Source organism: Kogia breviceps, chromosome 5, assembly GCF_026419965.1.
Source record: "Kogia breviceps isolate mKogBre1 chromosome 5, mKogBre1 haplotype 1, whole genome shotgun sequence".
In the NCBI taxonomy this organism is placed as follows: Eukaryota; Metazoa; Chordata; class Mammalia; order Artiodactyla; family Physeteridae; genus Kogia; species Kogia breviceps.
In genome coordinates this window covers 70,756,537-70,772,494 of record NC_081314.1, presented here as the reverse complement: position 1 = coordinate 70,772,494, position 15,958 = coordinate 70,756,537, and the positions used below count along the sequence as shown (strand labels likewise).

The 15,958-nt window shown below is 48.1% G+C and overlaps 1 protein-coding gene and 1 pseudogene across 7 annotated transcripts in view; one reads left to right on the top strand and one right to left on the bottom strand.

Annotated features, from left to right (window-relative positions):
* LPP (LIM domain containing preferred translocation partner in lipoma) overlaps positions 1-15,689 on the bottom strand; it is a 714,682-nt gene extending 698,993 nt beyond the window's left edge. For 2 of the 7 annotated variants that reach the window (XM_067034208.1, XM_067034212.1), the window contains exon 1: positions 15,470-15,639. The gene's annotated coding sequence lies outside the window, so the exon portion shown is untranslated. Of the gene's footprint in view, positions 1-15,305; positions 15,407-15,469 lie in introns of those variants that run through there. The other 5 variants (XM_059064965.2, XM_067034213.1, XM_059064964.2 and 2 more) reach the window with 4 other exon arrangements.
* LOC131756830 (large ribosomal subunit protein eL28 pseudogene) lies at positions 5,865-6,407 on the top strand (annotated as a pseudogene).
* Positions 15,690-15,958: the final 269 nt, after the last annotated feature.

The following is a 15,958-nucleotide window of genomic DNA, read 5'->3' as shown; positions in this document are numbered from 1 at the left end:
CCAAGAGCTCTAGGAAGGAGTTATATATGAGACTGAAGAACCAGGTGATCATATTTTCTAAATCAAAAATCAGGCCTCTGCTTTCTCAATGTAGATACAGTTTGGAGGTGTTGTCTAGATATCACAATTCTGCAATTTCCAGGATATTTCCAAGGCCTAAAAGGCTACTGATACAAAACATATGAAATCACAATTACTGTTCAAATAAATGGTTGGCTCTGCTACTGAACAAGCTAAATGACTCTGGTAATTATCTCTTTTTTCTAGATCTCAGCCACCACGCATATTACACGAGGAGGCTGGAGTGGAGATCACTGACTTTACTCACTTATTTTTTTCTTTGTGGTTTGCATAGCCCCTGGAAGAGTGCCTGGCACATAGCAGGTGCTCAATAAACACTGAGTGACTGAATGAATGAATGAATACATAAACTAAAGTTTAGGCAACTCAAAACACTAAACATTTTTAGCCCTTTCATATGAACCTTCTCCAGCTCAGACCATTTTTAAATATTGCCATTTGAGAATTCACGCAAGGGGACACACAAACTCTAAATCACTTCTCAGGATATTTTTTCAGTAATTAAAGGAATACAAATTGAAACAATAATGAAATATGATTTCCTACATATTAATTTAGCAGAGACAAATGTAAAGTTATAAAATTAAATTTTAGGGAAGACATGGAGAAACCAGTAGATTCACCCACTGCTAATGACTCTGCAAATTAATACAGTCTTAATGGAGGCTGAATAGCAACGAGCATGAAAAGTAATAGAACTATTCAGTACTTTGTGCCTATAATTCTCCTTTGAAAGAACTTAAAACTTATTTAGCCAGCTGATATACATGTATTTAAGGTCGACCTGCTATGGGTCATACTCTATGGGGAAATACAAAGGGGAAGGATCTTGGCTGTCTTATCATTTGGTGGGTGACGAGAGAAAAGAGGGAAAAGATAGCATTTTTTCAGCAGATCACATGGCAGGCTTCAGTGCTTTCCTACCCTGACCACAGAATTCCTTCCACAATGACATTACATGGAAGGCACTATTATCCTCTTTCACAGACGAGCAGTTGGAGGTTCAGAGAGGCTAAGTAACCAGTATGATTATATAACTATCAAGATACAGTGCCGTAATTGGAACCCAAACCTGTCTGACTCTCCAGCCATACATGCATTTTCTCCTACATCCCTGAGATAAGATACATAGTCACATAACCACAAAACACAAGGGACAAAATGGTAACCAATGTGCGGGAAAGTGGAAGTGCCAAAGAAATCATTGTCTTCAGGAAATAATTTAGAAGGAAGTAAAAGCTATTTATTTGTCCACTGATGTTTACAAGGCATGTTTTAACATACTGAATTGTATTAAATTTCTTTAAAAATTAAAAACTATCCTAGTGTCCACATGGGTAATGTCAATTTCAACAAATCTTTAGTTATATAAAAGATAAATATAGGGCTTCCTTGGTGGCGCAGTGGTTAAGAATCCACCTGCCAATGTAGGGGACACGGGTCCGAGCCCTGATCCGGGAAGATCCCATATGCCGCGGAGCAACTAAGCCCGCGTGCCGCACAACTACTGAAGCCTGCGCGCCTAGACCCCGAGCTCCGCAACAAGAGAAGCCACCGCAATGAGAAGCCTGCGCACCGCAACGAAGAGTAACCCCCGCTCACCGCAACCAGACAAAAGCCTGAGCGCAGCAAAGAAGACCCAACGCAGCCAAAAATAAATAAATTAATTTAATTAAATACATTTATAAAAAAGATAAAGACCAGGCCAAAAGAAGAAAGAGTTTTTCTTGTAATAATATTAAGTGGAAGGAAACATTGTACACAAACAGAGAAGTGGACATGCCCTTTCGGGGGGGGGATTAAGATCAGGGTTAAGGTCCCCTAAAAGATCAGAGAGAGGTATTCAGGTAAAAGAGTTTTGGTGGGAGCTTTTCTGGTGGTTTTTTTTTTTTTTTAATGAAGTTGAGTAAATGTATTCTAAATGAGTTCTTTCTCATTGTCTTTTTATAACAGATTAATTAATGTTTAGAGGAGCTCAATTAGGTTTTTTTTATTACTAAAGATATTCTTAAAACTCAAGTTGTCATTTATTACTTCATTTATATTATTCATTCTCATGTTCATTCAGCAAGCACTGATTAAATCCTTACCTTATATCAGGATGCACAATGGATTTAAGGTTATCAATAGGAATAAACCTAGAGGCTGTCTCGGGGATCTGCGCAGGCTGGGAATAGGAGGAATCTAAAATTGTGCAAATAAAAACCTCAAGTTGAAGTCCTGGTTCAACATCCGGCTAGCTGGGGCCCTGAGCAAGTCATTTAATCTTTCTCAGCCTCACGTTCTTGATAGTAAAACTTGAACAATAGTAACAACTCCTCACAGTACTATTGTGAGGATTTTACCTGTAATTTGTAGGAAAACACATGATTAACTGTAAAGCACTATAAAAATGGCGATTGGTCAAAAGCATCATTAACTGTACGGTGGATTCCATTTTGATCAGGATCATGCAGGCTGGCCTAGGTCACAAAGGTCTCCCTGGTGAGTATTAACTTACTGGCCCCCAAATAGTTATTCCCTCACAACTCTGCATGAACTATGGCCCACCATTCTTAGTGCCTAATCATCCATTTTTAACTCTCTCTGCCTTTTGTCCAATTTGGCTAAAATCATCCTGAGGAACCAAATGGAGAGAGGAACCCCAGGTAAGACTGTTATAAATATATTCTCCAAGGGAGGAAGAAAGGGAAGGAGGGAAGGAGGTAGGAAGGAAGGAATTTTTTAAAAAAGAGTCAGGGTTAATAGACCTCAAAGATACTCTAGACCAAGTCTTCAACCATTGCCTGAGTTTTCACTGTAACATCCCAATCAGCCACTGCTTGAATATCTCCAGTGATCACAGATTCCATAACTCTAGAAAGAGCCAATTTCATTCAGAGGTAAGAGATTCCATGGAATTCTTAAAAGATAAAAAGTGATGGAGATCTTCCTCTTGACAAACGGCTACCTCAGCAACTAGGCACCTGTTACCCTGGTCAGAGGATGGATCACCTGGGGGTTATGATGGAACCAGGGCTGTGGACTCTGTATGTGTTGTTACCTGCTCAGGGCCTGGGTTTCCTCTTGTTTAAATGAGGAGATTGGGTGACCTCTATTCCACCTGTGAACTGTCCCTCATAGCCAATGCCTCAACCTCATTTCATCTTCCATTTATCTGGTGCCTGGACTACAGCAGCACATCTCACCATCTCCAGTACGAGGCCCCTCCAACCATCCGTAACCCATCACTTTTCTAAAGCACAGATCCAATCATCTCCCTTCCCTACGTGATGCTCCTTTCACAGCACAGTCTCAAGTTCTCAGTCAGCAATAAAGACCTTTATCAATCCGCCTCCCAGCCCACCCCTGCACCCTCATTTCTATGGCCTCTCTACCCCACAGCCCATCCCCAGTGACTCCAGTTTTCCAAGGTGCCATGCACTTTCTCACCTGTTCATGTTATTTCCCTTGCTCAATGACCGCCCTCCTCCTCTAGCCCACTAGACAAATCCCCACTCATCCTTCAAGGCCCAAACAAATGAGAGTCTTTTTATCTGTGAAGTTTCCCCAAGGTCCCTAGAGTTAGTCGCCATTCAATCAGTCACCAGATATTTTTTCCATATACTTTTACATCCTCTCTTTTTTTTTTGCGGTACACGGGCCTCTCATTGTTGTGGCCCCTCCCGTTGCAGAGCACAGGCTCCAGATGCGCAGGCTCAGCGGCCATGGCTCACAGGCCCAGCCGCTCCACGACATGTGGGATCTTCCCAGCCCGGGGCACGAACCCGTGTCCCCCGCGTCAGCAGGCAGGCTCTCAACCACTGCACCACCAGGGAAGCCCTACATCCTCTCTTGATTATTTAAATGACCTCTGGAGGCAGGGATGGCACAGCATTCATGTTTCCATCCCCCAAGCCCAAACTAGAGTTTCACTCATTCATTCACAGGTACACCTAGCACCTGGTGTGGAATGAATGAACACACAAACACATCAGATCGATGGACAGATGTATCTGTAGGGTCCTGTCCAGCTGTCATTACTGGAACACTCATAGTTTCCTATGAAGTGAAGTTGCTGCAGCCAAGAAGAGAAGTCCAGTTTGGAAACAACCAGACTACAGGAAAGCTGACCTGCCTTTCACCTCATTCTAAGAAAAGGTGTCGCTTACCCTCCAGGTCACTTCAGAGTTTGCCTTTCCCATGAAGTCAGGGAACACCCTGCCATCTGGGAAGCAACTCCTTCCTCCAGTTCCTGAAAATGATTCATTTTCATATCAAACAAGACAGAAGCTCTAGGTGCCAACTAAGTTGTTTTTATTTCTGATTTTTTTTCTTCCTAGGAACTAAACAAGAACCATATTCTTTGGAAACTCATTAGAAGAATAAATATGTTACTCTGGTGACCTCTTGGCACAGAACTTGGTACCGCATTAAGCTGCCACAGTTACAGTTAAAGATCTTAATCAAGATGGACCATGGGCTAGAAAATAATAGATTTAAAAACCCATCTAAATTACACACATGGGGAGTTCCCTGGTGGTCCAGTAGTTAGGACTCTGGGCTTCCACTGCAGAGGGCCCAGGTTCAATCCCTGGTCGGGGAACTAAGATCCCACGCGTGGTGTGGCAAGAAATAAATATATAAAATACACACATGGACAGAGATTCAATCTTATTTCTTGACTGTAAGTAGCCAGAGCAATTTAGCTGCCCCATCACATCCTGGACTAAGCCTTCCTGTCCTTCCATGTTTAACCCAAGGCCTGGCCCTTCCAATAAGCTTCCACACATGTTCCAGAGGACTCAATAAGCCCTCCATCCGTACCACTCTCCTGGCATTTTTTTAATATTCTAAACAGGTACTAACACATTTTTATCAACCTAATAAACTCTAACTACCTACAAGCTAGACATTCCCTTCAAACATCCTCAAACTTTACCTTTATAAAAGTAGTTCACTGAACAAACATTTCTTGAGCACCTAGCATCTCCTCTGACAAAAACAGTAGACATTTGTTGACATTTTACTTTAGTCTTGGTCTTATACATATTACTTATACCAGCGGTCCCCAACCTTTTTGGCACCAGGGACTGGTTTCCTGGAAGACAATTTTTCCACGGACGGGGGCGGGGGGGTGCAGGCGGTAACGTGAGCAGTGGGGAGCGAGAGGTGAAGCTTCACTCCCTGGCCCGCTGCTGTGGGCCCCGTACCTAAGAGGCGGCTGACCGATACCGGTCCACGGCCTGGGTATTGGGGACCCTTGACCTACACAACCTCACTCAGTACTAACAAGTAGGGTGACCCCCAATCAGAATACCTCTGAGAGTGGAAGGGGATGCTCTATATACTACACCAGGCCACAGGCATAAACCAGGGCTGTCCTGGCAAAACCAGAAAGTATGGTCCCTCTACCTCTCCATCAAGTACTGTTGCTACAGCCATTTTTACAGACAAAGAAACCGACACTAACATTAAAGACAGGATTCCCTTAACGCCCAAAAAGCGGTCTCCTGAAAATGCCAAGGAATTCGCACTACACATGCCCACGGCCATCTTCTCCGAAGCTGTGGCTGATGGCCTGAGTGACTAAGGAATGCCAACCACGGCTGCAGCGGAAAAAAGTGCCCATTGTGGGGATGGAATGAGGCCAAAGCACACTTCTTGAAGGACGCTGAAACAACTCTGCCCTGTCCTGACCCTCTTGCTTACCTGCCCCGTGAAAGGTTCCCATACAAGTTTCTGAGGAAGGCCTGGAACCACCCCTCAGCACCAGCTTTCCATGGGAACTACAGGGGGCTTCGATGGGAGGCCGGGAAAGAAGCAACGACTGCACTAGAAGCAGAGCGCAAACACAGCGCAAACCAAACCCCAGAGAGGCCCCGCCCCCCGCCTGCCCCTTTCCAGCCTCCGCAACCAGAGGAGCTGCCGCCACGTCCGCGCGCCTGCAATGGCTGGTCGTCCGGAACTGCTCCAGCTTCTTGATCAAGAGGAACAAGCAGACGTACAGCACCAAACCCAGTAACCTAAAGGCCCGCGACTCCTTCCGCCACAACGGGCCCATTCACCGCAAGACTGTGGGTATAAAGCCGGCAGCAGATAGCAAAGGGGTCGTGGTAGCGATGAAGCGGTGATCCAGCCCGCGAAAGCCGGCCACCTATGTGAGGACCACCATCAACAAGAACGCCCGGGCCACCCTCAGTAGCATCCGGCACATGATCCAAAAGAACAAGCACCGCACGGATTGGCGCCTGGCCTCGCCCTGCTGAGCCAGCGCCATCCTGCGCTGCCAGAAGCCTGTGACGATGAAGAGGAAGCAGACCTTCCCACCAAGAGCTCCTGAGTGACCCCCTTCCCCAAAGCAACAAAGATGTCAGCCGATTTTTCTCAAATAAAAATAAATTTTAAAAATTAAAAAACCAAGAGAAAGTTGGAGGATCACAATGGAGAAGAAACACTGGACAACCATTCACTGGTGACAAACCATCCCTCTGCACAGCCTGGAAATACCTGTGAACATCTGTGGCACTCGTCCCACTCCGCAAAGTGACTGTTGTCAACAGTGATGCCCTCATGAATAAGAAGTCTAAAAATGAGTAAGTCAGTACACCAGATCGCCCGTGACCATCCCAGGGAGCACTCTCCGTTAAGTCGCACAGCTAAGACTTGAACTTGGGGCTTCCCTGGTGGCGCAGTGGTTGAGAGTCCACCTGCCGATGCAGGGGACATGGGTTTGTGCCCCGGTCCGGGAAGATCCCACATGCCGCGGAGCGGCTGGGCCCATGAGCCATGGCCGCTGAGCCTGCGCGTCCGGAGCCTGTACTCTGCAACGGGAGAGGCCACAACAGTGCGAGGCCCGCATACCGCAAAAAAATAAATAAAAATTTAAAAAATTTAAAAAAAAAAAGACTTGAACTTGGAGCTGCCTGGGTCTAAATCCCACAATCTCCTCTAGAAGGACAAGGTGCCATTCCTGTGGGCTAGACACCTTGCTGGGCACCAAGAATTAGCCACGTGTACCCACTGCACGGCCACGTTACACACTATACAACCATGAATAAAGCATTGTCAGGGAAATGTCTGGTTCTCACAGATGCATTGGGATAGATGATCTATATCAAAGGTAACTGAGGCTCAGGAATATTCTGGAACTTGCTTAAGATCACAGGGCTAATGTGTGGCTCAAACACAGGTCTTTGTTTTCTTATACCAAAAACCAAGTTGATGATGGTACTGCTGAAATGCTAGCATCTGAAGTCCATATCCTCAGGACTCTGGGGTCTCCAACCAGATTCTCAGGTGCCTTCCAAAGTCACAGACGGGGGCAGCTAATGCTACCAATTAGCACACCATGAAATAATAACAGTTTCTCACCCGTGTATAGGGCTTGCGAAGGACCTTCACATCAATTATCTCCTGCTCACCAGCAGAAGTGAAGGAAGGAGCAAGACAGGAGCTTTAGAGCTGGGAGTCTGATTCTCACTCTACCACTTAAGCACCGCAGGGGAAGTTCCTTCACCCCAGAACTTTTACAAGATTGATCCTGCTGACCCACCTCTTGGATGGCAAGTGTGAGCTAAGTAATAAAAAACAACTGTAGAATGCATTCGCCACATAAAAAGTGCTACAAAGGCTATGAAACGCTAATGGGTTCTATGAGATGGGTTGTGACGGGCACGTTTAAGAAGGAAAGAAAACACAGCAGGATCTACTCTGTAAGGGATCTAATGCTGGCAGCCTGAAAACCTTTAGGCAAGCAAAAATAAGTAAAAATAAAAGGGGAGTGAGGGTGGGGAGCACCACAGGCAAGGAACCTTAAAGTTACATGCAGAAGCTTGGTTCCCGCAAACAAGGGACAGGAATAAATAGCAGAAAAAGAAAGAAACCCCCAAAGCACTCTCAGACTGAAACTGAACCTCTTAATCACTTTGTTTTCAAAGTGCAAAGAACAAGGTTCAAGCCCAGTAACAACGATCTCCAAGTTATAGTCCCTCCCAAATTCTCCCAAGCAAAGCCCCTGGGGGTGGGGTGGGGAAGGAATGTGTCCAGCCAGGCTCAGCAGAGAGAGAATCAAAAACACCCTTGAAACAAGGCAGGAAAGGGAGTAAGGGCCACACCCAACTCCAGCTCAGCGAACAAAGGTGTGACTGAGCACTTCTGTCCTTTCCCTGGGGCCTCAGTTTCCTCACCAGCAAAAGGAGGAATCAGATGGCTCTGGCCACCAAGGCCCCAGCCCACAATTCTAAGGCATGAACTGGCTGCCAGCCTGCTGCTTCCACGGCTACAAGCTTTGGTGCCCATAAAATAGTTTTTCCAGTCAAGGCTGATAAGCTGGCAAATCATTGGAAGGACAAGAGTAGGAACTAAGCTGCCTGATAAGATTCTAACAGTAAACAACTTTTTCCCTCTCTACTCTGCTGACCTGGTACAGGCCGGTGTTTCCTGACCTGGAACATTTCAGCAGCCTGCTAAGCGGTGTCCCCGCCTCTGGCCCAGAACTGCTATCGCTCTGCCACCAGAGTTCTCTGAAACACAGACCCAACGACACCCTCCTTTGCTCAAAAAGTAACAAAAGCCCTCCTGCTCCCTACCGACCACCACCGCTGCCATCACCCTTAGCTCAAGCTGCCAGCCCTTTACCCTCTAATCCTCCCTGGCCAGCCCCATCTTTCTCAGTGATCTCCAAACACGCACCCCAAACACTCTTAGGCCTCAGGCCTGTGCCTGTATATCAAGGTCTCTCTGCCCAGAAAGCTCTTCCACCTCTGTCCACCATAAGAACCCCTACTCACCCTTCAAAACCCAACCCAATGTCTTCTTCTCCATGAGCATTTTTTCCTGTTCTTCCAGGTGGTCAGTCAGCCATTTCTCACTGCTCCCATTCTTTCTTTGTTCATCACTCTAGTAGGGCCTTCCCATGTTCTATTTCAGTCTGTCTCCTAGGCTGGAATGAAGATCCTTGAAGACAGAGCCTTAGCTGTCTTTGTAAGATCAGTTTCCAGCATTTCTGTCTGGCATGGGGTAATCACTCAGGACCAGAATGATGTGCTGAACTGAACACAAGAGACAGAGATGCATGTGATCACACATATAAGTGGGGTCTAAGGGGGGCTAAGAGTCTGGGAATGGCTTCATGGCACAAGGTGGGTTTTCGCCTTGAACTTAAAAAAATCACAGGTTTACAACACGCAGAGAGGCCTGGAACTCCAGGTAGAGAAAACAGCATAAGCAAAGGCATGGACATGAAAACAGCGGAATGTTCAAAGACAACACGACTGACCACCTGGCTGTTGAGGGAGAAGGGAAATCACAGTTTGAATCACACTTACTCTTGGGATGGCTAGTTAGTTTAGACCCTCAGTTCTACACTCCCGCCCCCTAATCTTGACCCTGATGGTGGGACTGCCGAGTACCACCTGTGGCGGCTTCACAGCATCGTGGGGACTCAATCCAGTCCTGGGACCCCACAGGCCCAAACTTCTCGGTCAGTAAAAAGCTCCTTTCCCCCATCATTGCTATCTTGTGGTTGCAGTAAACTAAGCCAACCCCTTTCTTCACCTAACAAACAGTTCCAGGGTGCCTACGCTGTACCAGGCACTCCTCTGAACGGGGGAACATGGCCCTTAACAAAGCAGGCATCCTTGTGAAACTCCTCCTGCTTATTTTAAAGAGGAGGGGAGAACAAAGTCAAGCAAATATATGTGGTCAAGCGTGATCCGTGCTTACATTGTATCAGTAAATGTTACTCATTCTAAATGGGTAAACAAGCAGTTACTGAACATCTTCAAGGTACAGGAGATGAGAAGTATTCAAAGAAGAGAAAGCCAAGGTCTTATTTACCTTGCTGGGTGCCATTCCTAGGATCTGTCTTCTCGCCCCTGAAAATATCTTACCTGTAAGTTATCAAAATGCAAATAACCCACCTGAGGTGAGTAGGTCAAAGAAAGGACCTTAGTTGATCCCTCAGAGTCCTGAGCCAGAAACCCTTCTTGGAGGAAGAGGTCTGCGTGACCTAGGGAAGGGCAGGATCCAACAGGAGCTATCTGGCTCGACTCCAGAGAACATCGTCCCAGGAGCCATAGATCAAGGGCAATGACTGAGATCAAGACCCTCCATCACTCCCCTACTTTGTTATCCTATTTCCCCAACCGCCTCTCTGTGGGGTACCTCAAACCCTTATTACTCCAAGAGACTGGGGAGAAGGCAATGTTGGGGGGAGGAAGCAGATGTTTTCCAGAGAAGCTCTGTCCTCTCCGGTTAGCTTTGCAGAGAGAAGACACCCAAAGGGTAGAGGGAATGGCAGCATCTCAAGAGAGACGGGGCTGAAGCAGCACCAGAATGGAAGTGAAAAGCCTGCTTGCCCAGGGAAACCCTGGATTATGGTCCTGCTGGGGCCCAAGGAATGGATACCGAGTTAAATTCTGAGGAAGAACATTGAAAGACAGTGGTGACTTTGTGAAATAAAATTCATATTTTATGGCAAGGCAAGAAAATTTAAACATAAAAATGCTTCCCTGCCCTTTGGCCCCCTCTCTCCTCCCCGCAATGCGCATCGCAATGCGCATCTCATATCTGCATTACGATTCGACCAGACCTCCCCCTGGCAGCAGCAGGAGTACCTGCTCAACCTTCAAGAGCAACATGCTCCTAGCATCAACCAGACCACGCCTTAATAACATTCCTTCTTGATGTTGTAGGGGTCACATGACCCACCAGGATGATGCTTAGATCTGCATTAAGTAAACTGTTGATAATATCAATACATCATGTGACGTACAGCCCTCTGTCTCAAAAAACTTATATAACGGTGCCTTGACTTCTAACAGGAGGAACAGTTCTCAGCGTTCTGAGATGCTCTTCCCGGGTTATAATGCTCAAATTTGGATCGAATAAAATTTTCCAGTTCTTTTTTAGATCGACTGATTAATTTTCACCGACAATTTTCACTTTTCCTTCTGTGGGCACAGAGAGAACGGTGAAGATCAGGGAAAGGTTCTAAACTCGGCCATTTCACTTAGTAGTTGTATAACCTTATTTAACCAAACTCATTTTCTCATCTGCAAAATGAGACTGATAATCATAAAACCTACTTTAAAGAATCAGGATGAGAATTATATAAGTACTCAAATTTTTTAAATTATGTTATTATTATTAAGAAAGAAGGATCGAAAGATAAACATTTTCTAGCCTCAGTCTTGTGGTTTACCTGCTTCCAAGCATGAATCCCATTAACCCCCTGGCCAGCCACCCACCCTATTTGTAGAAAGTCAGGAGAGGTGAGGTCCTCATCAATGCCTCAGTGTCCGTCCCCATTTCTATGACTCGCATTAAGAAGGCACTGCCATTTCCTCCACACATTCAAGCCATCTAGAGCAGACTCCCACGTCACGATTCCATTCCTCCTTCTCTTTCCCACCTCTGCTTCGAACACACCTTCAGCCCATGGATTTCCACCCAGATAAGCTTCCTGCATGCATCACAACTTTACCTCCCCTTTCCTCGCCTGGGTTTCTTCCAGCTGGGTGCTGCCTTCCAATGCCATTATCCAGGAAAAGTCCCCACCCAGCAATGCACACGCTGAGCTAGGACTCCTAATTACTGCCCAGGGTCAAAGTCTCAGCTCCACTCAACCACTTACTAAATATGTTACTCTTCTTCCTGCAGTTAGCATCCAATACCTAATCCCACAGATGCTTCCAGAGCCCTTGCCCAGCCTTGTTTTCGTGCAAATCTCTAGAGAAGCCTGTAATGGCCCCTAGAGCCCACAAGATAAATTTAAATCTATTTAGCAAAGAATAAAAGTCCTCCCTTTTACCATTTCCCACCACCCTGTTCATGCTGGCCATGCAAAACCCAGCCTCAACCACCATGCTCCTTCCCTACATTCGTCTGCATATGCCTAACAGGTTCAGCCCTTACCTGTTCTTCCACTTGGGCGATTCCTATATAACCCTAAAGATTCTCTTCAGACACTGCTCCCTCTTGTAGCTTCCCTGAGGTGGAACCACGTCAGTGCCCCAGAAACACAGCCCTCGAACAGCACCACGCGCACACACACACACAGGTGCTCCCCAAGAACAGGGACCGTGTCCTCCTCATCTCTGTACTCCCAGGGCTAGCCAGTTCCTGCTTCACAGAAGGGAGGCTCCAGAACCCATGTGCTTCATCCACGGCTCCTCTCCTTTCTGTGGAAAAACAGCAGCGTGCTCCATCCTCTGGTTTTAGTATGTTACCTGGCATCTTCTATCTCCCTGCCCATTTTCTATTTAATGCAGCAAATCTCTGGGCTAAGGGATCCTCCCAGTCCTCATGAGTTACATTCTGCCCTTGACCAAACCAACCCCCCCCCCAAAAAAAACACCATCATTCCAGCATCTTCAGCCATAGTTCTGAAATCAAATTCAATTTGACTCTTCCCATTCCTAATTAACCCATGCTAGTTCCACAGCAGGGTAAAGTCACATATTTAACATCAAGGGTCAAAGTTCTAGGCTGTCATTTTGAGCACATTTCTAATTAGCTCTGTGACCTTGGGCAAGAGGTAAAATCGAGATGACAGGATCACTAGGCCCAATTCTCAGGGGATTTTTGAGATTCAAATGGAATATCTGCTGGAAAACTTTTATAAAGTGCAAAGCACTGTACATTCATAAAGGGTATGATCAACAAATTTTATCAACTCTTAACCATCAAGGTTAAGATTATCAACTTAGAATGAAGAGCTGCTCAACTATGACACATCTGTGATTATAAGACAACCCTATTTCAGTGATATTAAAATGTGAAAAAGTATACTTTTTATATGCCTCAACACATACAATGTACAATTTATATGCCTCAATAAAACAAGCAACCTGCCATAAAATTTTCATGTTTGCCAATGGCACATAACAGATGCTCAGTAATATACGTGGGGTAAATGAGCAACACCCCACCGAGAACATTCTTAGGCCAGATCATGGCCTCTCTCACTGGAATGGGCAGCAGCCCTCCCAACGCCAGTTCCTCTCCTCTCACTGATGTCCCAGCCTGCTCAAAACCCTCGAATGATCACTTCAAGTCCTATCCATACCTGGCATTTTTAAGGACCTTCATGATGAAGCCTCCTTTCCCATCTCCTACTGCCTGGAACTGACTGTCCACTGGCATATGTCACTCGAAGAAGGGTCCTACTCAGTCAGTCCCAATCATAGGAAGCAGCTCCACGGCTTTCTCCTCCTCCTGTCAATCCCCAAAGCCCGGCTCTAGGCCTGCCCACTGCTTACAAGGAGCATGACCCTAGGCAGCTGCCTGACCCAAAGGCCCCAGGCGTGCACCCCCACCATTCAGACAGCTAACCCCGGCTACCTATCTCGCATCTAGAGTCTACACTCTAGATTCTGAAGGCCTGGGTGTTGGTGTTGGGGGACTGCCTTGCAAAAATTAAATGCCAAGATACACATTCTTGCACCTAGAGACTGTCACACAGAGTGAAGTAAGTCAGAAAGAGAAAAACAAATACCATATATTAACGCATATATGTGGAACCTAGAAAAATGGTACAGGTGAACCGGTTTGCGGGGGAGAAATTGAGACACAGATGTAGAGAACAAACGTATGGACACCAAGGGGGGAAGCTGCAGGGGGGGTGGGGGGGGGTGATGAATTGGGCGATTGGGACTGACATGTATACACTGATGTGTATAAAATGGATGACTAATAAGAACCTGCTGTATATAAAAAAAATAAAAAGTGTATTCTTATACTGAGATTTAAAAAAAAAAAAAAAAAAAGATACACATTCTTCCTTTTGACTGAACCTGGTGCAGGCAGAGACCCTGAAAGGAAGAAGGCTGGTCATGAGGTACAGAGAACCCTACTGGAAGTTCTGGCCTCCCACCGGCTACCATTATTCACTGTAGGCTTTAGAACTGGCACCCATCTTCTCTGGGCTTTTATTTGTGTTTCACTATCTGTAAGGGCAGGGAGGGTGAGGATGCAGGGGAGAGGAGAATGTTAGCTGGTTTCTCTCCTTCCGCTTAAAGGCTTTCTTAAAATGCGCTTGTGCTGGGCGAGGTAAGCCATTGCCAAGTCACTAACACCTTCGTGAGAATGAGTTTTATTGGTAAGCAAGCACTAGAAAAGGGGGAGGAGGTGGAAAGAGAGGCGGGATTGGACACAAGGTTAAGCGAGTCTTGTCCTAGAAAAGCAGCTCAAACGTGAACCTAAATTTTTGCATTTTGTGTTGAGGGCGAGCAGACATTGGATCACTGGGAAGGGCAGGGAAGCCATAAAGCTCTTTCAGCTCCCCCAGCACCTCAAAGTCCCAAAGACACCCCTCAGGCTCAATTCCACTGATTATCTCATCTCCTGTACCCACGCCTCCCAACCCCGTGCTCCCAGCACAGTAACAGTTACAGCTCCATCCCCACTCTCCACATTTTCTTGAGTCTTCTTTGCTCTGCGGTTGCCTCCCGCACAAGGCCTCGCTCCTTGTGCCTGGCTGGCTTCAGAAGACACCCCATCCTTCAAAAGCCTCTGATGCTTCCTGAGGGACGAGGAAACCAAACTCTTCTCCGACCCCCTTGAAATTTTACCCTTGCCTTTTCCCCAGCACTTAGCACCTTCTACCTTGGGTCACCTTTGGCTCCTTGGGTTGACTGTGCGCTCCCTGAGGACAGAGTCCGGGCCCTAAATGCATCTGACCCAACAACCCGGCACAGCCCGGGCTCACAGTGGGCGCTGGAAAACTGCTTGGAGAAAAGGAACTAGGAGTCGAGAGCCATTTATTTTAATTATGGCTCAGCCTCTAGTGAGCGACTTTGGGGAGGCTCTCCTCCTCTCTGGGCCTCAGTTGCCCCAGCTGGAAAATGGGGGAACTTGATGTGAGGGCTCCTAGGCCCCTTCCACTGTGACAACTGTGATTCCGCGAAAGCTCGGAGCTGCTGGGTGTGGCCCCGCCCCCTGGGAGCCCTGAAAAGCCCGGGCAGGGGGCGCGCAGGGAAGGCCTCCGCCCGCGCCCAGCCCCCGGTCGACGCTTCCCGAAAAACTCGGGGTCCCCCTCCCCCACGCGTGCACCCCATGATCGCGCTGCGGCCGGCACTTCCGCACCGCGGGCCCTGCGGCCCGGCCCGGGCGCGCGCTCGGCGCCCTGCGCCCCGCGCTCCTGCCACCCCGGAGGCGCTCGCGCTCGGGGAGGGCTGGGGGTTCCCGAGGCGCCCGCGGGCGGAGAGTGGGGGGAAGGAAGGAAGATTTGCAACAAATACCTCGGGGAGGAGGCGGCCGGGGCAGCGGCGGCGGCGGCGGCGGCTGGAGGCGGAGGCAGCGGAGAAGGAGGAGGTGCCCAGGCACTCCCCCTCCCATTGTCCCCAGGCCCGGCCCCGCGCCCCGCACCGCGCCCCGCGCCCCCGGCCGCGCAGCCAGCCCTTACCTTGCAGCGCCTGGCTCTCCCCCGCTCGCTAAAGCTACTTATCCCAGGAAAGCTCGCGCGGGGCCCGGGAGCGAACCCACAGACAAAAAGTGAAACTTCGGCAGGGCTGGAGCGGCTGCTGGTTGGTGCCTTTCCCCCTCCTTCCTCCCCACCGTCCCCACCCCCTCCCCTCGGTCTCCCGTGCGGTGCCCTGAGAGCTGGAGGCTGACGTCAGGGGCCTGAATTCCTGACTTTGCCTGCACGCATTTGTCCATGTAAGGTATGGGAAGGCGGGTGCCCGCGGGGCCTCCGCGCCGCGCTCGCCGCCGGGGGAGGGGGGCGCCCGCCGCGGGCCGTGGCCTTGCCCCAAGGTGGGCGCGCTGACGACAGTTGATTTCCTGGGAGGAAGGGAAGACGCGGGGATGCGGGGAGACTGCAAAGGAGGAAGGGAAAGGGAGCTGTGGAGGTTTTGCCTGCACTGGAGGAAGAGGAAGGAAACGTAGAAGGAGG